The 21,215-nt window shown below is 59.2% G+C and overlaps 1 long non-coding RNA gene across 1 annotated transcript in view; it reads right to left on the reverse strand.

Moving 5' to 3' along the window:
• Positions 1-1,475: 1,475 nt before the first annotated feature.
• LOC139358847 (uncharacterized) overlaps positions 1,476-21,215 on the reverse strand; it is a 38,304-nt gene continuing 18,564 nt past the window's right edge. Inside the window, exons 2-5 of the long non-coding RNA XR_011614369.1 lie at positions 15,585-15,712; positions 11,651-11,778; positions 5,679-5,806; positions 1,476-1,867 (exon numbers count right to left, since the gene is read on the reverse strand). This is a non-coding gene — a long non-coding RNA (uncharacterized lncRNA). The remainder of the gene's footprint in view (positions 1,868-5,678; positions 5,807-11,650; positions 11,779-15,584; positions 15,713-21,215) is intronic.

A 21,215-nucleotide genomic window follows, 5' to 3' on the forward strand; every position in this document is an offset into this window, starting at 1 on the left:
GTGCAGGTTCTTGGCACAGCCAGGGTCCAGGACGGTGTCAGGGCAGGGTCAAGGCAGGGTCTGGGCCATGGGAAGACGAGCAACAGGGCTGGGGCTTTTCCAGTGACAGGACTAGAGTCAGGGCAAGGGCCAGGGCAGTGCAAGGCCAGGGTAGGGTCAGGCATTTCACGGTCACGGCCAGGGGAGAACCAGGGCAAGGTCTGAAGCACGGCAGGGCCAGGGCCAAGACAGGTCCAGGGCAGGTCCATGACAGGGCCAGGGGCTGCGTAAGGGCAAGGGCAGGGCCAGAGCAAGGTAAGGGTCAGGGCCAAGGCCAGGATAGGGACAGGGCAAGAAATATGGCAGGACCAAGGGGAATGCCAAGGCCAGGGCTGAGTCAGGGCAGGGCAGGGCATGGAATGGCCAGCGCAGGACACGACAAAAGGCGGTCCATAGAAACTGCAGGGCTGATGCCAGGAAAGGACCAGGCTAGTGCCAAGACTGAGGTAGTGTCATCGCATGCACAGGGCGGGGCCAGGGCCGGAATCGAGCCAGGGCACAGCCAAGGCAGGGTAGGGCAGGGCAATGCCACAGCCGGATCAGTACTAGGACAGGGCAGAACAGGGTAGAACAGGGCAAGGTGATGGTAGGGGCAGGACAAGGACAGGCCAAGGGAGAGCCAGGTCACTCCAGGGCCAGGACACCTCCAAGTCCACTTCAGGGCCAGGGCTATGAAGGACAAAGGCCAGGGCCAGGGTCAGGGCCAGGTCTGGGCTAGGGCCAGGTCCAGAGCAGGGCCTAGCGAAGACGAGGGTGACGAACTAGGTAGGGCCAGGGCAGGCTCATGACACATCCAGTGCATGGCAGGGTAGGGTGGTGGCAAGACCAGGGGCAGACCACTGCCAACTCAGGGCCAGGGAAAGGCCATGGCCAGGGCACAGCCAGGAAAGGGTCTGGGCCAGGGCCATGGCAGAGTCGGGCCAAGTCCTTGACAGGACCAGGTTCCAGGCCAGGGCCAGGGCAGAGGCAGGGGCAGGGTCTGGATAAGGGCAAGGCCAGGGATACGGTAGGACCAGGGCTAGGGCCAGGGCCCGGGCTAAGCCAGAACAAGGCCAGGGCCAGGCCATAGTGAGGACAGGGCAAAGGCCAAGGCAGGGTCAGAGCAGGTCCAGGGAGAGGCCAGGGCCAGGCAGGGCCAGGGCACAACCAGGGCAGTGTAAGGCAGGTCAATGGCACCACTGAGCCATGACAGGGCAAAGTCAGTGCCAGGAGAGGGCGCAACAGGCAGGGCCACGGTGGGGCCAGGGCAGGGATGGGCCAAGGCAGGGCCAGAACAAATCTGGGCCAGGACACGTCCAAGGCCAGGTCAAGGCCAGAACAGGAGCAGGACCATGACCACTAGCAGGGCCAGTGCCATGACAGGACCAGGGTCAGGACAAGAGGCAGGGCCAGAGCCAAGGCCGGGCCAGCACAGGTTCAGGGAAAGGCCAGTGCAAAGGCAAAACCAGGATGGGATCGGAGCAGGGCAGGGCCGAGACAGTCCACGTAACAGTAGGGTAGGGCAGGGCCAGGGCAAGGCAGGGCAGTACAGGGCCAGGTCCACGGCAGTGGCAGGGCAAAGCCAGGCCCATTGCCAATGCAACAGCCCACCCTACAAGGCTTCTACCACCTGGCCACTGCCGCAGCCCGGCCATCGCTGTAAGCCTCACCCCCAACCCTGGCTGCAGCCGCCTGACCTCCTAGCGTGGTCACTCTCCTACCGTTCCAGCACGCTGCAGTCTCCGTCACTGCCACCCACCCTCAGCGAGGCAAGCCGTGGTGTCACAGGCTCCAGGTGTCTCCTCCTCCTCCTGGCACAGAGCAGCTGGGCGGGCAAAGCCACAAAAGCCTAGAGGAAGATGCGAGGGGTGGTAGCATTAAGAGCCTCAACTTAACACCCTTCCCTGGCCCTGCCACTGCCCTGGCCCTTCCCATCTTCAGGTCTTACCAAGGCCCTACCCTGGTCCTGACCCTGCCCTGGCCTGGTCCTGATCTGTCCCCCTACCCCAGAGAAGTGGAAGGGCAGAGCCAGGGAAGGGCCGGGGCAAATAAGGGACAGGGCACATCCAAATCCAAGAAAACGCCAGGGCCGTGACAGAGCCAGGGCGAGTCCTTGGCAAGGCCACGTTCCAGGCCAGGGCCAGGAAAGGGTCAAGGCAGGGTCACTGTATGGCCAAGGTCCAGGTCAAAGCCAGAGCAGTGGCAGGGGCAGGCCTGCATAAGGGCAGGACCAGGGCCAGGGCCAGGGCTGTGCCAGGACAGAACAAGAGCAGTGCCAGGCAGGACCAGAGCCAGGCATTAGAGAGAGTAGGGCAAATGCCAAGGCAAGGCCAGGGCAGTGCCAGGGCTGAGGCAAGGTCAGGGAAGGTCCAGGGCTGACTCAGTGCTAGAACCAAGACAAGAGCAAAGGCCGGGGCAGATCTAGGGCACAAGCAAGGCAGACTAGGGCAGGGCAATAGCAAGACCAGGCAATAGCAGGGCCAGCCCAGGATAGAACAGGGTACAGGCAGGGCAGGGCCAGGGCCACAGCTGGGGCAGGACAAGGACCAGGATCAGAGTCCAGGCCAGGGCAAGGGTATGGCCAGGGCAGAGGTACAGCCAGAGACAGGGTATAGGCAGGGCCAAGGCAGGTCCATTGCAGGGCCGGGGTTCAGACCAGGGCCGGGGCAGGGCCGGGGCAGGGCCAGGGCGAGGGCCAGGACCAGGAAAGGGCAATGTCAGGAACACGGCCATGGCCAACTTAGCTAGAGCCAGGACAGAGACAGGGTCAGGGGTGTGTGGGGCCAGAATAGCATGCCAGGGTAGGGCCAGGGCAAATTAGGGCCAGGACAGGGTCAGGAGGAGGACTGGGCCAGGGTATGGCCTTAAGTAGCCAAGAGCCAGGTCCAGGGTCCATGCCAGTGCCAGCGCCAGCCCAGGGCAGGGGCAGGGCCATGGCCAGGTCTGGGACAAGGCTGGGGCAGGGTCAAGTTCTCGCTCAGGGTAAGCACAAGACCAGGGCAGAGCCAGGGAAGGGGCAGGGCCATGGTAGGGCCAGGAGAGGGACGCGCGAAGGCAGAGCAAGATTAAACCAGGGACAGGATACCTTCAAATCCACTTCAGGGCCAGGGTCAGGCCAGGGCCAGGGCCAGGGCCAGGACAGGGCCAAGACAGGGCCAGGGCCAGGGCCAGGACTGTTAGGAACATTGGCAGGGCCAGGGCCATGGCACGACCAGGGTCAGGAGCAGTGGTCAATGCCGGGCCAAGGCCAGAGCAAGGACCAGGTTTGCACTAGGGCCAGTGTGAGGGCGAAGGGGTCAGGGCGGGGACAAAGGCAGGGCAGAGCCAGGGCAGGGTGGAGCAGGCCCAGGGTAGCACTGGGTAAAGGCAGGGCATGACCAACCAGGGCAGGTCTATGGCTGTGGCAGGGCCAGGGCCAGGGCCAGGGCCAGGGCCAAGGCAGGGCCAAGACAGTGACAGCTCCAGGGCAGGGCCGGGGTTAGGACCACGGACATGTCCAAGGCCAGTGCCAGGGCAAGGGCAGTGGCAGCGGCAGGGCCAGGGTCATCTAAGAACCAAGGACAAAGCCAGGCCCAGAGCAGGGCCAGGACAGGTACCTGGCAGGGCTAGGGTCTGGGACAGGGCCATGGCAGGGCCAGGGCCACAACCAGGTCTGTGCTATGGCCAGGTCCAGCACAGTGCCCAGGCAAGGCTAGGGTGAAGGCCAAAGTAGGGCCAGCGCAGGGTCAAAGCTAGAGTACGGCCAAGGCAGGACCAGGGCAGGCAAGGCAGGGCTAGGAGAGCATAGGGCCAAGGCAGGGCAGGGCCAGGACAGTGCCAAGACCTGAGCAGGGCCAGGGAACAGCCAGGGCAGGGACAGGGCCATGGCCATGGCCTGGGCAGGACCAGGTTCGGGACAGGAGCAAAACAAGGGCAACAACAGTGCAGGTTCTTGGCACAGCCAGGGTCCAGGACAGTGTCAGGGCAGGGTCAAGGCAGGGTCTGGGCCATGGGAAGACGAGCAACAGGGCTGGGGCTTTTCCAGTGACAGGACTAGAGTCAGGGCAAGGGCCAGGGCAGTGCAAGGCCAGGGTAGGGTCAGGCATTTCACGGTCACGGCCAGGGGAGAACCAGGGCAAGGTCTGAAGCACGGCAGGGCCAGGGCCAAGACAGGTCCAGGGCAGGTCCATGACAGGGCCAGGGGCTGCGTAAGGGCAAGGGCAGGGCCAGAGCAAGGTAAGGGTCAGGGCCAAGGCCAGGATAGGGACAGGGCAAGAAATATGGCAGGACCAACGGCAATGCCAAGGCCAGGGCTGAGTCAGGGCAGGGCAGGGCATGGAATGGCCAGCGCAGGACACGACAAAAGGCGGTCCATAGAAACTGCAGGGCTGATGCCAGGAAAGGACCAGGCTAGTGCCAAGACTGAGGTAGTGTCATCGCATGCACAGGGCGGGGCCAGGGCCGGAATCGAGCCAGGGCACAGCCAAGGCAGGGTAGGGCAGGGCAATGCCACAGCCGGATCAGTACTAGGACAGGGCAGAACAGGGTAGAACAGGGCAAGGTGATGGTAGGGGCAGGACAAGGACAGGCCAAGGGAGAGCCAGGTCACTCCAGGGCCAGGACACCTCCAAGTCCACTTCAGGGCCAGGGCTATGAAGGACAAAGGCCAGGGCCAGGGTCAGGGCCAGGTCTGGGCTAGGGCCAGGTCCAGAGCAGGGCCTAGCGAAGACGAGGGTGACGAACTAGGTAGGGCCAGGGCAGGCTCATGACACATCCAGTGCATGGCAGGGTAGGGTGGTGGCAAGACCAGGGGCAGACCACTGCCAACTCAGGGCCAGGGAAAGGCCATGGCCAGGGCACAGCCAGGAAAGGGTCTGGGCCAGGGCCATGGCAGAGTCGGGCCAAGTCCTTGACAGGACCAGGTTCCAGGCCAGGGCCAGGGCAGAGGCAGGGGCAGGGTCTGGATAAGGGCAAGGCCAGGGATACGGTAGGACCAGGGCTAGGGCCAGGGCCCGGGCTAAGCCAGAACAAGGCCAGGGCCAGGCCATAGTGAGGACAGGGCAAAGGCCAAGGCAGGGTCAGAGCAGGTCCAGGGAGAGGCCAGGGCCAGGCAGGGCCAGGGCACAACCAGGGCAGTGTAAGGCAGGTCAATGGCACCACTGAGCCATGACAGGGCAAAGTCAGTGCCAGGAGAGGGCGCAACAGGCAGGGCCACGGTGGGGCCAGGGCAGGGATGGGCCAAGGCAGGGCCAGAACAAATCTGGGCCAGGACACGTCCAAGGCCAGGTCAAGGCCAGAACAGGAGCAGGACCATGACCACTAGCAGGGCCAGTGCCATGACAGGACCAGGGTCAGGACAAGAGGCAGGGCCAGAGCCAAGGCCGGGCCAGCACAGGTTCAGGGAAAGGCCAGTGCAAAGGCAAAACCAGGATGGGATCGGAGCAGGGCAGGGCCGAGACAGTCCACGTAACAGTAGGGTAGGGCAGGGCCAGGGCAAGGCAGGGCAGTACAGGGCCAGGTCCACGGCAGTGGCAGGGCAAAGCCAGGCCCATTGCCAATGCAACAGCCCACCCTACAAGGCTTCTACCACCTGGCCACTGCCGCAGCCCGGCCATCGCTGTAAGCCTCACCCCCAACCCTGGCTGCAGCCGCCTGACCTCCTAGCGTGGTCACTCTCCTACCGTTCCAGCACGCTGCAGTCTCCGTCACTGCCACCCACCCTCAGCGAGGCAAGCCGTGGTGTCACAGGCTCCAGGTGTCTCCTCCTCCTCCTGGCACAGAGCAGCTGGGCGGGCAAAGCCACAAAAGCCTAGAGGAAGATGCGAGGGGTGGTAGCATTAAGAGCCTCAACTTAACACCCTTCCCTGGCCCTGCCACTGCCCTGGCCCTTCCCATCTTCAGGTCTTACCAAGGCCCTACCCTGGTCCTGACCCTGCCCTGGCCTGGTCCTGACCCTGTCCCCCTACCCCAGAGAAGTGGAAGGGCAGAGCCAGGGAAGGGCCGGGGCAAATAAGGGACAGGGCACATCCAAATCCAAGAAAACGCCAGGGCCGTGACAGAGCCAGGGCGAGTCCTTGGCAAGGCCACGTTCCAGGCCAGGGCCAGGAAAGGGTCAAGGCAGGGTCACTGTATGGCCAAGGTCCAGGTCAAAGCCAGAGCAGTGGCAGGGGCAGGCCTGCATAAGGGCAGGACCAGGGCCAGGGCCAGGGCTGTGCCAGGACAGAACAAGAGCAGTGCCAGGCAGGACCAGAGCCAGGCATTAGAGAGAGTAGGGCAAATGCCAAGGCAAGGCCAGGGCAGTGCCAGGGCTGAGGCAAGGTCAGGGAAGGTCCAGGGCTGACTCAGTGCTAGAACCAAGACAAGAGCAAAGGCCGGGGCAGATCTAGGGCACAAGCAAGGCAGACTAGGGCAGGGCAATAGCAAGACCAGGCAATAGCAGGGCCAGCCCAGGATAGAACAGGGTACAGGCAGGGCAGGGCCAGGGCCACAGCTGGGGCAGGACAAGGACCAGGATCAGAGTCCAGGCCAGGGCAAGGGTATGGCCAGGGCAGAGGTACAGCCAGAGACAGGGTATAGGCAGGGCCAAGGCAGGTCCATTGCAGGGCCGGGGTTCAGACCAGGGCCGGGGCAGGGCCGGGGCAGGGCCAGGGCGAGGGCCAGGACCAGGAAAGGGCAATGTCAGGAACACGGCCATGGCCAACTTAGCTAGAGCCAGGACAGAGACAGGGTCAGGGGTGTGTGGGGCCAGAATAGCATGCCAGGGTAGGGCCAGGGCAAATTAGGGCCAGGACAGGGTCAGGAGGAGGACTGGGCCAGGGTATGGCCTTAAGTAGCCAAGAGCCAGGTCCAGGGTCCATGCCAGTGCCAGCGCCAGCCCAGGGCAGGGGCAGGGCCATGGCCAGGTCTGGGACAAGGCTGGGGCAGGGTCAAGTTCTCGCTCAGGGTAAGCACAAGACCAGGGCAGAGCCAGGGAAGGGGCAGGGCCATGGTAGGGCCAGGAGAGGGACGCGCGAAGGCAGAGCAAGATTAAACCAGGGACAGGATACCTTCAAATCCACTTCAGGGCCAGGGTCAGGCCAGGGCCAGGGCCAGGGCCAGGACAGGGCCAAGACAGGGCCAGGGCCAGGGCCAGGACTGTTAGGAACATTGGCAGGGCCAGGGCCATGGCACGACCAGGGTCAGGAGCAGTGGTCAATGCCGGGCCAAGGCCAGAGCAAGGACCAGGTTTGCACTAGGGCCAGTGTGAGGGCGAAGGGGTCAGGGCGGGGACAAAGGCAGGGCAGAGCCAGGGCAGGGTGGAGCAGGCCCAGGGTAGCACTGGGTAAAGGCAGGGCATGACCAACCAGGGCAGGTCTATGGCTGTGGCAGGGCCAGGGCCAGGGCCAGGGCCAGGGCCAAGGCAGGGCCAAGACAGTGACAGCTCCAGGGCAGGGCCGGGGTTAGGACCACGGACATGTCCAAGGCCAGTGCCAGGGCAAGGGCAGTGGCAGCGGCAGGGCCAGGGTCATCTAAGAACCAAGGACAAAGCCAGGCCCAGAGCAGGGCCAGGACAGGTACCTGGCAGGGCTAGGGTCTGGGACAGGGCCATGGCAGGGCCAGGGCCACAACCAGGTCTGTGCTATGGCCAGGTCCAGCACAGTGCCCAGGCAAGGCTAGGGTGAAGGCCAAAGTAGGGCCAGCGCAGGGTCAAAGCTAGAGTACGGCCAAGGCAGGACCAGGGCAGGCAAGGCAGGGCCAGGATAGCATAGGGCCAAGGCAGGGCAGGGCCAGGACAGTGCCAAGACCTGAGCAGGGCCAGGGAACAGCCAGGGCAGGGACAGGGCCATGGCCATGGCCTGGGCAGGACCAGGTTCGGGACAGGAGCAAAACAAGGGCAACAACAGTGCAGGTTCTTGGCACAGCCAGGGTCCAGGACGGTGTCAGGGCAGGGTCAAGGCAGGGTCTGGGCCATGGGAAGACGAGCAACAGGGCTGGGGCTTTTCCAGTGACAGGACTAGAGTCAGGGCAAGGGCCAGGGCAGTGCAAGGCCAGGGTAGGGTCAGGCATTTCACGGTCACGGCCAGGGGAGAACCAGGGCAAGGTCTGAAGCACGGCAGGGCCAGGGCCAAGACAGGTCCAGGGTAGGTCCATGACAGGGCCAGGGGCTGCGTAAGGGCAAGGGCAGGGCCAGAGCAAGGTAAGCGTCAGGGCCAAGGCCAGGATAGGGACAGGGCAAGAAATATGGCAGGACCAAGGGCAATGCCAAGGCCAGGGCCAGGGCTGTGCCAGGACAGAACAAGAGCAGTGCCAGGCAGGACCAGAGCCAGGCATTAGAGAGAGTAGGGCAAATGCCAACGCAAGGCCAGGGCAGTGCCAGGGCTGAGGCAAGGTCAGGGAAGGTCCAGGGCTGACTCAGTGCTAGAACCAAGACAAGAGCAAAGGCCGGGGCAGATCTAGGGCACAAGCAAGGCAGACTAGGGCAGGGCAATAGCAAGACCAGGCAATAGCAGGGCCAGCCCAGGATAGAACAGGGTACAGGCAGGGCAGGGCCAGGGCCACAGCTGGGGCAGGACAAGGACCAGGATCAGAGTCCAGGCCAGGGCAAGGGTATGGCCAGGGCAGAGGTACAGCCAGAGGCAGGGTATAGGCAGGGCCAAGGCAGGTCCATTGCAGGGCCGGGGTTCAGACCAGGGCCGGGGCAGGGCCGGGGCAGGGCCAGGGCCAGGGCCAGGACCAGGAAAGGGCAATGTCAGGAACACGGCCATGGCCAACTTAGCTAGAGCCAGGACAGAGACAGGGTCAGGGGTGTGTGGGGCCAGAATAGCATGCCAGGGTAGGGCCAGGGCAAATTAGGGCCAGGACAGGGTCAGGAGGAGGACTGGGCCAGGGTATGGCCTTAAGTAGCCAAGAGCCAGGTCCAGGGTCCATGCCAGTGCCAGCGCCGGCCCAGGGCAGGGGCAGGGCCATGGCCAGGTCTGGGACAAGGCTGGGGCAGGGTCAAGTTCTCGCTCAGGGTAAGCACAAGACCAGGGCAGAGCCAGGGAAGGGGCAGGGCCATGGTAGGGCCAGGAGAGGGACGCGCGAAGGCAGAGCAAGATTAAACCAGGGACAGGATACCTTCAAATCCACTTCAGGGCCAGGGTCAGGCCAGGGCCAGGGCCAGGGCCAGGACAGGGCCAAGACAGGGCCAGGGCCAGGACTGTTAGGATCATTGGCAGGGCCAGGGCCATGGCACGACCAGGGTCAGGAGCAGTGGTCAATGCCGGGCCAAGGCCAGAGCAAGGACCAGGTTTGCACTAGGGCCAGTGTGAGGGCGAAGGGGTCAGGGCGGGGACAAAGGCAGGGGAGAGCCAGGGCAGGGTGGAGCAGGCCCAGGGTAGCACTGGGTAAAGGCAGGGCATGACCAACCAGGGCAGGTCTATGGCTGTGGCAGGGCCAGGGCCAGGGCCAAGGCAGGGCCAAGACAGTGACAGCTCCAGGGCAGGGCCGGGGTTAGGACCACGGACATGTCCAAGGCCAGTGCCAGGGCAAGGGCAGTGGCAGCGGCAGGGCCAGGGTCATCTAAGAACCAAGGACAAAGCCAGGCCCAGAGCAGGGCCAGGACAGGTACCTGGCAGGGCTAGGGTCTGGGACAGGGCCATGGCAGGGCCAGGGCCACAACCAGGTCTGTGCTATGGCCAGGTCCAGCACAGTGCCCAGGCAAGGCTAGGGTGAAGGCCAAAGTAGGGCCAGCGCAGGGTCAAAGCTAGAGTACGGCCAAGGCAGGACCAGGGCAGGCAAGGCAGGGCCAGGAGAGCATAGGGCCAAGGCAGGGCAGGGCCAGGACAGTGCCAAGACCTGAGCAGGGCCAGGGAACAGCCAGGGCAGGGACAGGGCCATGGCCATGGCCTGGGCAGGACCAGGTTCGGGACAGGAGCAAAACAAGGGCAACAACAGTGCAGGTTCTTGGCACAGCCAGGGTCCAGGACAGTGTCAGGGCAGGGTCAAGGCAGGGTCTGGGCCATGGGAAGACGAGCAACAGGGCTGGGGCTTTTCCAGTGACAGGACTAGAGTCAGGGCAAGGGCCAGGGCAGTGCAAGGCCAGGGTAGGGTCAGGCATTTCACGGTCACGGCCAGGGGAGAACCAGGGCAAGGTCTGAAGCACGGCAGGGCCAGGGCCAAGACAGGTCCAGGGCAGGTCCATGACAGGGCCAGGGGCTGCGTAAGGGCAAGGGCAGGGCCAGAGCAAGGTAAGGGTCAGGGCCAAGGCCAGGATAGGGACAGGGCAAGAAATATGGCAGGACCAACGGCAATGCCAAGGCCAGGGCTGAGTCAGGGCAGGGCAGGGCATGGAATGGCCAGCGCAGGACACGACAAAAGGCGGTCCATAGAAACTGCAGGGCTGATGCCAGGAAAGGACCAGGCTAGTGCCAAGACTGAGGTAGTGTCATCGCATGCACAGGGCGGGGCCAGGGCCGGAATCGAGCCAGGGCACAGCCAAGGCAGGGTAGGGCAGGGCAATGCCACAGCCGGATCAGTACTAGGACAGGGCAGAACAGGGTAGAACAGGGCAAGGTGATGGTAGGGGCAGGACAAGGACAGGCCAAGGGAGAGCCAGGTCACTCCAGGGCCAGGACACCTCCAAGTCCACTTCAGGGCCAGGGCTATGAAGGACAAAGGCCAGGGCCAGGGTCAGGGCCAGGTCTGGGCTAGGGCCAGGTCCAGAGCAGGGCCTAGCGAAGACGAGGGTGACGAACTAGGTAGGGCCAGGGCAGGCTCATGACACATCCAGTGCATGGCAGGGTAGGGTGGTGGCAAGACCAGGGGCAGACCACTGCCAACTCAGGGCCAGGGAAAGGCCATGGCCAGGGCACAGCCAGGAAAGGGTCTGGGCCAGGGCCATGGCAGAGTCGGGCCAAGTCCTTGACAGGACCAGGTTCCAGGCCAGGGCCAGGGCAGAGGCAGGGGCAGGGTCTGGATAAGGGCAAGGCCAGGGATACGGTAGGACCAGGGCTAGGGCCAGGGCCCGGGCTAAGCCAGAACAAGGCCAGGGCCAGGCCATAGGGAGGACAGGGCAAAGGCCAAGGCAGGGTCAGAGCAGGTCCAGGGAGAGGCCAGTGCCAGGCAGGGCCAGGGCACAACCAGGGCAGTGTAAGGCAGGTCAATGGCACCACTGAGCCATGACAGGGCAAAGTCAGTGCCAGGAGGGGGCACAACAGGCAGGGCCACGGTGGGGCCAGGGCAGGGATGGGCCAAGGCAGGGCCAGAACAAATCTGGGCCAGGACACGTCCAAGGCCAGGTCAAGGCCAGAACAGGAGCAGGACCATGACCGCTAGCAGGGCCAGTGCCATGACAGGACCAGGGTCAGGACAAGATGCAGGGCCAGAGCCAAGGCCGGGCCAGCACAGGTTCAGGGAAAGGCCAGTGCAAAGGCAAAACCAGGATGGGATCGGAGCAGGGCAGGGCCGACACAGTCCACGTAACAGTAGGGTAGGGCAGGGCCAGGGCAAGGCAGGGCAGTACAGGGCCAGGTCCACGGCAGTGGCAGGGCAAAGCCAGGCCCATTGCCAATGCAACAGCCCACCCTACAAGGCTTCTACCACCTGGCCACTGCCGCAGCCCGGCCATCGCTGTAAGCCTCACCCCCAACCCTGGCTGCAGCCGCCTGACCTCCTAGCGTGGTCACTCTCCTACCGTTCTAGCACGCTGCAGTCTCCGTCACTGCCACCCACCCTCAGCGAGGCAAGCCGTGGTGTCACAGGCTCCAGGTGTCTCCTCCTCGTCCTGGCACAGAGCAGCTGGTCGGGCAAAGCCACAAAAGCCTAGAGGAAGATGCGAGGGGAGGTAGCATTAAGAGCCTCAACTTAACACCCTTCCCTGGCCCTGCTGCTGCCCTGGCCCTTCCCATCTTCAGGACTTACCAAGGCCCTACCCTGGTCCTGACCCTGCCCTGGCCTGGTCCTGACCCTGTCCCCCTACCCCAGAGAAGTGGAAGGGCAGAGCCAGGGAAGGGCTGGGGAAAATAAGGGACAGGACACATCCAAAACCAAGAAAACGCCAGGGCCATGACAGAGCCAGGGCGAGTCCTTGGCAAGGCCACGTTCCAGGCCAGGGCCAGGAAAGGGTCAAGGCAGGGTCACTGTATGACCAAGGTCCAGGTCAAAGCCAGAGCAGTGGCAGGGTCAGGCCTGCATAAGGGCAGGACCAGGGCCAGGGCCAGGGCTGTGCCAGGACAGAACAAGAGCAGTGCCAGGCAGGACCAGAGCCAGGCATTAGAGAGAGTAGGGCAAATGCCAAGGCAAGGCCAGGGCAGTGCCAGGGCTGAGGCAAGGTCAGGGAAGGTCCAGGGCTGACTCAGTGCTAGAACCAAGACAAGAGCAAAGGCCGGGGCAGATCTAGGGAACAAGCAAGGCAGGCTAGGGCAGGGCAATAGCAAGACCAGGCAACGGCAGGGCCAGGCCAGGATAGCACAGGGTACAGGCAGGGCAGGACCAGGGCCACAGCTGGGACAGGACAAGGACCAGGATCAGAGTCCAGGCCAGAGTAAAGGGTATGGCCAGGGCAGAGGTAGGGCCAGAGGCAGGGTATAGGCAGGGCCAAGGCAGGTCCATTGCAGGGCCGTGGTTCAGACCAGGGCCGGGGCAGTGCCGGGGCAGAGCCAGGGCCAGGGCCAGGACCAGGAAAGCGCAACGTCAGGAACACGGCCATGGCCAACTTGGCTAGAGCCAGGACAGAGACAGGGTCAGGGGTGGGGCCAGAATAGCATGCCAGGGTAGGGCCAGGGCAAATTAGGGCCAGGACAGGGTCAGGAGGAGGACTGGGCCAGGGTATGGCCTTAAGTAGCCAAGAGCCAGGTCCAGGGTCCATGCCAGTGCCAGCGCCGGCCAAGGGCAGGGGCAGGGCCATGGCCAGGTCTGGGACAAGGCTGGGGCAGGGTCAAGTTCTCGCTCAGGGTAAGCACAAGACCAGGGCAGAGCCAGGGAAGGGGCAGGGCCATGGTAGGGCCAGGAGAGGGACGGGCGAAGGCAGAGCAAGATTAAACCAGGGACAGGATACCTTCAAATCCACTTCAGGGCCAGGGTCAGGCCAGGGCCAAGGCCAGGAAAGGGACAAGACATGGCCAGAGCCAGGACTATCAGGATCATTGGCAGGGCCAGGGCCATGGCACGACCAGGGTCAGGAGCAGTGGTCAATGCCGGGCCAAGGCCAGAGCAAGGACCAGGTTTGCTCTAGGGCCAGTGTGAGGGCCAAGGCGGGGTCAGGGCGGGGCCAAAAGCAGGGCAGAGCCAGGGCAGGGTGGAGCAGGCCCAGGGTAGCACTGGGTAAAGGCAGGGCATGACCAACCAGGGCAGGTCTATGGCTGTGGCAGGGCCAGGGCCAGGGCCAAGGCAGGGCCAAGACAGTGACAGCTCCAGGGCAGGGCCGGGGTTAGGACCACGGACATGTCCAAGGCCAGTGCCAGGGCAAGGGCAGGGGCAGGGGCAGGGCCAGGGTCATCTAAGAACCAAGGACAAAGCCAGGCCCAGAGCAGGGCCAGGACAGGTACTTGGCAGGGCTAGGGTCTGGGACAGGGCCATTGCAGGGCCAGGGCCACAACCAGGTCTGTGCTATGGCCAGGTCCAGCACAGTGCCCAGGGAAGGCTTGGGTGAAGGCCAAAGTAGGGCCAGCGCAGGGTCAAAGCTAGAGTACGGCCAAGGCAGGACCAGGGCAGGCAAGGCAGGGCCAGGATAGCATAGGGCCAAGGCAGGGCAGGGCCAGGACAGTGCCAAGACCTGAGCAGGGCCAGGGAACAGCCAGGGCAGGGACAGGGCCATGGCCATGGCCTGAGCAGGACCAGGTTCGGGACAGGAGCAAAACAAGGGCAACAACAGTGCAGGTTCTTGGCACAGCCAGGGTCCAGGACAGTGTCAGGGCAGGGCCAAGGCAGGGTCTGGGCCATGGGAAGACGAGCAACAGGGCGGGGGCTTCTCCAGTGACAGGACCATAGTCAGGGCAAGGGCCAGGGCAGTGCAAGTCCAGGGTAGGGTCAGGCATTTCACGGTCAAGGCCAGGGGTGAACCAGGGCAAAGTCTGAAGCAGGGCAGGACCAGGGCCAGGACAGGTCCAGGGCAGGTCCATGACAGGGCCAGGGGCTGCCTAAGGGCAAGGGCAGGGCCAGAGCAAGGTAAGGGTCAGGGCCAAGGCCAGGATAGGGACAGGGCAAGAAATATGGCAGGACCAAGGGCAATGCCAAGGCCAGGGCTGAGTCAGGGCAGGGCAGGGCATGGAATGGCCAGTGCAGGACACGACAAAAGGCGGTCCATAGAAACTGCAGGGCTGATGCCAGGAAAGGACCAGGCTAGTGCCAAGTCTGAGGTAGTGTCATGGCATGCACAGGGCGGGGCCAGGGCCGGAATCGAGCCAGGGCACAGCCAAGGCAGCGTAGGGCAGGGCAATGCCACAGCCGGGTCAGTACTAGGATAGGGCAGAATAGGGCAAGGTGATGGTAGGGACAGGACAAGGACAGGCCAAGGCAGAGCCAGGTCACTCCAGGGCCAGGACACCTCCAAGTCCACTTCAGGGCCAGGGCTATGAAGGACAAAGGCCAGGGCCAGGGTCAGGGCCAGGTCTGGGTTAGGGCCAGGTCCAGAGCAGGGCCTAGCGAAGATTAGGGTGAGGGACAAGGTAGGGCCAGGGCAGGCTGATGACACATCCAGTGCATGGCAGGGTAGGGTGGTGGCAAGACCAGGGGCAGACCACTGCCAACTCAGGGCCAGGGAAAGGCCATGGCAAGGGCACAGCCAGGAAAGCGTCTGGGTCAGGGCCAGGACCAAGGCAGAGCAGGGCCAGGGCCATGGCAGAGTCAGGCCAAGTCCTTGACAGGACCAGGTTCCAGGCCAGGGCCAGGGCAGAGGCAGGGGCAGGGTCTGGATAAGGGCAAGGCCAGGGATACGGTAGGACCAGGGCTAGGGCCAGGGCCCGGGCTAAGCCAGAACAAGGCCAGGGCCAGGCCATAGGGAGGACAGGGCAAAGGCCAAGGCAGGGTCAGAGTAGGTCCAGGGAGAGGCCAGTGCCAGGCAGGGCCAGGGCACAACCAGGGCAGTGTAAGGCAGGTCAATGGCACCACTGAGCCATGACAGGGCAAAGTCAGTGCCAGGAGAGGGCACAACAGGCAGGGCCACGGTGGGGCTTGGGCAGGGATGGGCCAAGGCAGGGCCAGAACAAATCTGGGCCAGGACACGTCCAAGGCCAGGTCAAGGCCAGAACAGGAGCAGGACCATGACCACTAGCAGGGCCAGTGCCATGACAGGACCAGGGTCAGGACAAGATGCAGGGCCAGAGCCAAGGCCGGGCCAGCACAGGTTCAGGGAAAGGCCAGTGCAAAGGCAAAACCAGGATGGGATCGGAGCAGGGCAGGGCCGACACAGTCCACGTAACAGTAGGGTAGGGCAGGGCCAGGGCAAGGCAGGGCAGTACAGGGCCAGGTCCACGGCAGTGGCAGGGCAAAGCCAGGCCCATTGCCAATGCAACAGCCCACCCTACAAGGCTTCTACCACCTGGCCACTGCCGCAGCCCGGCCATCGCTGTAAGCCTCACCCCCAACCCTGGCTGCAGCCGCCTGACCTCCTAGCGTGGTCACTCTCCTACCGTTCTAGCACGCTGCAGTCTCCGTCACTGCCACCCACCCTCAGCGAGGCAAGCCGTGGTGTCACAGGCTCCAGGTGTCTCCTCCTCCTCCTGGCACAGAGCAGCTGGTCGGGCAAAGCCACAAAAGCCTAGAGGAAGATGCGAGGGGAGGTAGCATTAAGAGCCTCAACTTAACACCCTTCCCTGGCCCTGCTGCTGCCCTAGCCCTTCCCATCTTCAGGCCTTACCAAGGCCCTACCCTGGTCCTGACCCTGCCCTGGCCTGGTCCTGACCCTGTCCCCCTACCCCAGAGAAGTGGAAGGGCAGAGCCAGGGAAGGGCTGGGGCAAATAAGGGACAGGACACATCCAAATCCAAGAAAATGCCAGGGCCATGACAGAGCCAGGGCGAGTCCTTGGCAAGGCCACGTTCCAGGCCAGGGCCAGGAAAGGGTCAAGGCAGGGTCACTGTATGGCCAAGGTCCAGGTCAAAGCCAGAGCAGTGGCAGGGTCACGCCTGCATAAGGGCAGGACCAGGGCCAGGGCCAGGGCTGTGCCACGACAGAACAAGAGCAGAGCAAGGCAGGACCAGAGCCAGGCATTAGAGAGAGTAGGGCAAATGCCAAGGCAAGGCCAGGGCAGTGCCAGGGCTGAGGCAAGGTCAGGGAAGGTCCACGGCTGACTCAGTGCTAGAACCAAGACAAGAGCAAAGGCCGGGGCAGATCTAGGGAACAAGCAAGGCAGGCTAGGGCAGGGCAAGAGGAAGACCAGGCAACGGCAGGGCCAGCGCAGGATAGAACAGGGTACAGGCAGGGCAGGGCCAGGGCCACAGCTGGGGCAGGACAAGGACCAGGATCAGACTCCAGGCCAGAGCAAGGGTATGGCCAGGGCAGAGGTAGGGCCAGAGGCAGGGTATAGGCAGGGCCAAGGCAGGTCCATTGCAGGGCCGGGGTTCAGACCAGGGCCGGGGCAGGGCCAGGGCCAGGACCAGGAAAGGGCAATGTCAGGAACACGGCCATGGCCAACTTAGCTAAGGCCAGGACAGAGACAGGGTCAGGGGTGGGGCCAGAATAGCATGCCAGGATAGGGTCAGCGCAAATTAGGGCCAGGACAGGGTCAGGAGGAGGTCTGGGCCAGGGTATGGCCTTAAGTAGTCAAGAGCCAGGTCCAGGGTCCACGCCAGTGCCAGCGCCGGCCCAGGGCAGGGGCAGGGCCATGGCCAGGTTTGGGACAAGGCTGGGGCAGGGTCAAGTTCTCGCTCAGGGTAAGCACAAGACCAGGGCAGAGCCAGGGAAGGGGCAGGGCCATGGTAGGGCCAGGAGAGGGACGCGCGAAGGCAGAGCAAGATTAAACCAGGGACAGGATACCTTCAAATCCACTTCAGGGCCAGGGTCTGGTCAGGCCAGGGTCAGGGCCAGGACAGGGCCAAGACAGGGCCAGGGCCAGGACTGTTAGGATCATTGGCAGGGCCATGGCCATGTCACGACCAGGGTCAGGAGCAGTGGTCAATGCAGGGCCAAGGCCAGAGCAAGGACCAGGTTTGCACTAGGGCCAGTGTGAGGGCCAAGGCGGGTTCAGGGCAGGGCCAAAGGCAGGGCAGAGCCAGGGCAGGGTGGAGCAGGCCCAGGGTAGCACTGGGTAAAGGCAGGGCTTGACCAACCAGGGCAGGTCTATGGCTGTGGCAGGGCCAGGGCCAGGGCCAAGGCAGGGCCAAGACAGTGACAGCTCCAGGGCAGGGCCGGGGTTAGGACCACGGATATGTCCAAGGCCAGTGCCAGGGCAAGGGCAGGGTCAGGGCCAGGGTCATCTAAGAACTAAGGACAAAGCCAGGCCCAGAGCAGGGCCAGGACAGGTACCTGGCAGGGCTAGGGTCTGGGACAGGGCCATGGCAGGGCCAGGGCCACAACCAGGTCTGTGCTATGGCCAGGTCCAGCACACTGCCCAGGCAAGGCTAGGGTGAAGGCCAAAGTAGGGCCAGCGCACGGTCAAAGCTAGAGTAGGGCCAAGGCAGGACCAGGGCAGGCAAGGCAGGGCCAGGAAAGCATAGGGCCAAGGCAGGGCAGGGCCAGGACTGTGCTAATATGACCCAGCCATCCCATAACTGGGTATATACCCAAAGGATTATAGATCATGCTGCTATAAAGGCACATGCACACGTATGTTTTTTGCAGCATTATTCACAATAGCAAAGACTTGGAATCAACCCAAATGTCCATCAGTGACTGACTGGATTAAGAAAATGTGGCACATTTACACCATGGAATAATATGTAGCCATAAAAAAGGATGAGTTTGTGTCCTTTCTAGGGACATGGATGCAGCTAGAAACCATCATTCTCAGCAAACTATTGCAAGAACAGAAAACCAAATACCGCATGTTCTCACTCATAGGTGGGAACTGAACAAGGAGATCACTTGGACTCTGGAAGGGGAACATCACACACCGGGGCCTATTATGGGGAGGGGGGAGAGGGGAGGGATTGCATTGGGAGTTATACCTGATGTAAATGGCGAGTTGATGGGTGCTGACGAGTTGATGGGTGCAGCACATCAACATGCACGTGTATACACATGTAACAAACCTGCACGTTGTGCACCTGTACCCTAAAACTTAAAGTATAATAAAAAAAAAAAACCGAAAAAAAGAACATGAAAATAAATAAATAAAATATTATATAACCCACTTAAACCAAAAAAATGAATTATGTTTATACAACTTATGTAGTTTTTTTTAGTGATGTAAATATCACCTTGTTTTATTATGACAAATTTTTAGACTTAGTACTTTCAGTTATACTAAGTGTTAAATGACATTTGTTAGCCTATTTTAGTGCAGGCAGTTTAAAATTTCAGCCAAACAGATGTTCCACTATAAACACGAATAAAAATGAGGGATAGTAAGACTAAATATAGGATATTTTATTATGTTAATATTAATATTACTTAAAATTCAGTAGTGGTAACATTGTATATAATTAATGAAGATGACAAGAAAGACTCCCTTTTATAATTTACAAAAAAGTTGTAATTGGTTTAGTTATTAAGTTAAAAAGTAATTTATTAATTTTGAACGGCAAGAATATACAAAGTAGACATGACTCACAGTGTTATCGTGATCATTTCCGATTTTGCTTCTAATGTTATTCTAACCCTGCTAAATCTCAGTACCATCTCATATTCAATACTCAAGTAGATACTATAAATTGATTATATAGATGTATTTACATATGTGTGTATAGGTGATGTATAATAAAAAGTTGGAGGAAGGAAGACCTATGCTCTCTAGGAAAGAAAAACATAAATGTCATTTTCCCACAGTTTTTTCTTCATAAGTGAAGGAGAAATAAAACCCTTTACAGACAAGCAAATGCTGAAGATACTGTCACCAGCAGGTATGACTTAAAGAGCTCCTGAAGGAAGCACTAAATATGGGAAGGCAAAACCAGTACCAGCCCCTGCCAAAACATATCAAATTGTAAAGACCATCAACACTATGAAGAAACTGAATCATCACATGGGCCAAATTAGCAGCTAGCACCATAATGACAGGCTCGAATTCACACATATCAATATTAATCTTAAATGCAAATGGGCTAAATACCCCAATTAAAAGACACAGATTGGCAAATTGGATAGAGTCAAGATCATTTGGTGTGCTGTATGCAGGAGACCCATCTCATGTGGAAAGACACAAGTAGCCTCAAAATAAAGGGATGGAGGAAAATTTTCCAAGCAAAAGGAAAGCAAAACACACAGGGGTGCATTCCTAGTCTCTGAAAAAAACAGCCTTTAAACAAACAAAGATTAAAAAAAGACAAAGAAGGGAACTACATAATGGTAAAGGGATCAATGCATCAAGAGCTAACTATCATAAATATATATGCACTCAATACAGGAGCACCCAGATTCATGAAGCAAGTTCATAGAGACCTACAAAGAGACTTAGACTCCCACACAATAAGAGTGGGAGAATTTAACACCCCACTGTCAATATTAGACAGATCAATGACAGAAAATCAGCAAGGATATTCAGGACTTGAACTCAGCTCTGCACCAAAGGGATCTAATAGACATCTACATAATTATCCACCCCAAATCAATAGAATATACATTCTTCTTAGCACCACATCACATTTATTCTAAAATTGAGCACATAATTGGAAGTAAAACACTCCTCAGCAAATGCAAAAGAACGGAAATCATAACAAACAGTCTCTCAGACCACAGTGCAATCAAATAAGAACTCAGGATTAAGAAACTCACTCAGTAATACACAACTACATGGAAACTGAACAACCTGCTCCTGAATGACTACTGGGTAAATAACAAAATCATGGCAGAAATAAATAAGTTTTTTGAAACCAGTGAGAAGAAAGACACAACTTACCACAATTTCTGGGACACAGCTAAAGCAGTGTTTAGAGGGAAATTTACAGTTCTGAATGCCTACAGGAGAAAGCAGGAAAGATCTAAAATTGACATCACAATTAAAAGAAGTAGAGAAGCAAGAGAAAATTCAAAACCTAACAGAAGACAAGGAATAGCTAAGATCAGAGCAGAACTGAAGGAGATAGAGACACGAAAAACCTTTCAAAAAATCAACGAATCCAGGGGCTGTTTTTTGGATAAGATTAACAAAATAGACCATTAGCCAGACTAATAAAGAAGAAAGAGAAAATAATCAAATAGACACAATAAAAAAATGATAAAGGGGATAAAACCACTGATTCCACAGAAATACAAACTATCATCAGAGAATACTATAAATATCTCTACACAAATAAATTAGAAAATCTACAAGAAATGGATAAATTCTTGGACACATACACCCTCCCAAGACTAAACCAGGAAGAAGTCGAATCCCTGAATAGAACAATAACAAGTTCTGAAATTGAGGCAGTAATTTATAGCCTACCAACCAAAAAAAACCCAGCACCAGCTGGATTCACAGCCGAATTCTACCAGAGGTACAAATGGGAACTGATACCATCCCTTCTGAAATTATTCCAAACAATGGAAAAACAGGGACTCCTCACTAACTCATTTTATGAGGCCAGCATGATCCCGATATGAAAACCTGGCAGAGATACAACAAAAAAAGAAAACTTCAGGCCAACATTCCTGATGAACACTGATAAAAAAATCCTCAATAAAATACTGCAAACCAAATCCAGCAGCACATCAAAAAGCTTATCCACCACAATCAAGTCAGTTTTATCCCTGGGATGCAAGGCTGCTTCAACATACACAAATCAATAAAGGTAATCTATCACATAAACAGAAACAATCACAAAAACCACATGATTATCACAATAGATGCAGAAAAGACCTCTGATAAAATCTGACACCTCTTCACGCTAAAAACTCTCAGTAAATTCGGTATTGATGAAACATATCTCAAAATAATAAGAGCTATTTATGACAAACCCACAGCCAATATCATACTGAATGGGCAAAAACTGGAAGCATTCCCTTTGAAAACTGGTACAAGACAAGGATGGCCTCTCTCACTATTCCTATTTAACATAGTATTGGAAGTTCTGGCTAGGGCAATCAGGCAAGAGAAAGAAATAAAGCATATTCAAATAGGAACAGAGGAAGTCAAATTGTCTCTCTTTGGAGATGACATGATTGTATATTTAGAAAATCCCATCA

This window comes from Macaca nemestrina, chromosome 15 (genome assembly GCF_043159975.1).
Source record: "Macaca nemestrina isolate mMacNem1 chromosome 15, mMacNem.hap1, whole genome shotgun sequence".
NCBI lineage: Eukaryota > Metazoa > Chordata > Mammalia > Primates > Cercopithecidae > Macaca > Macaca nemestrina.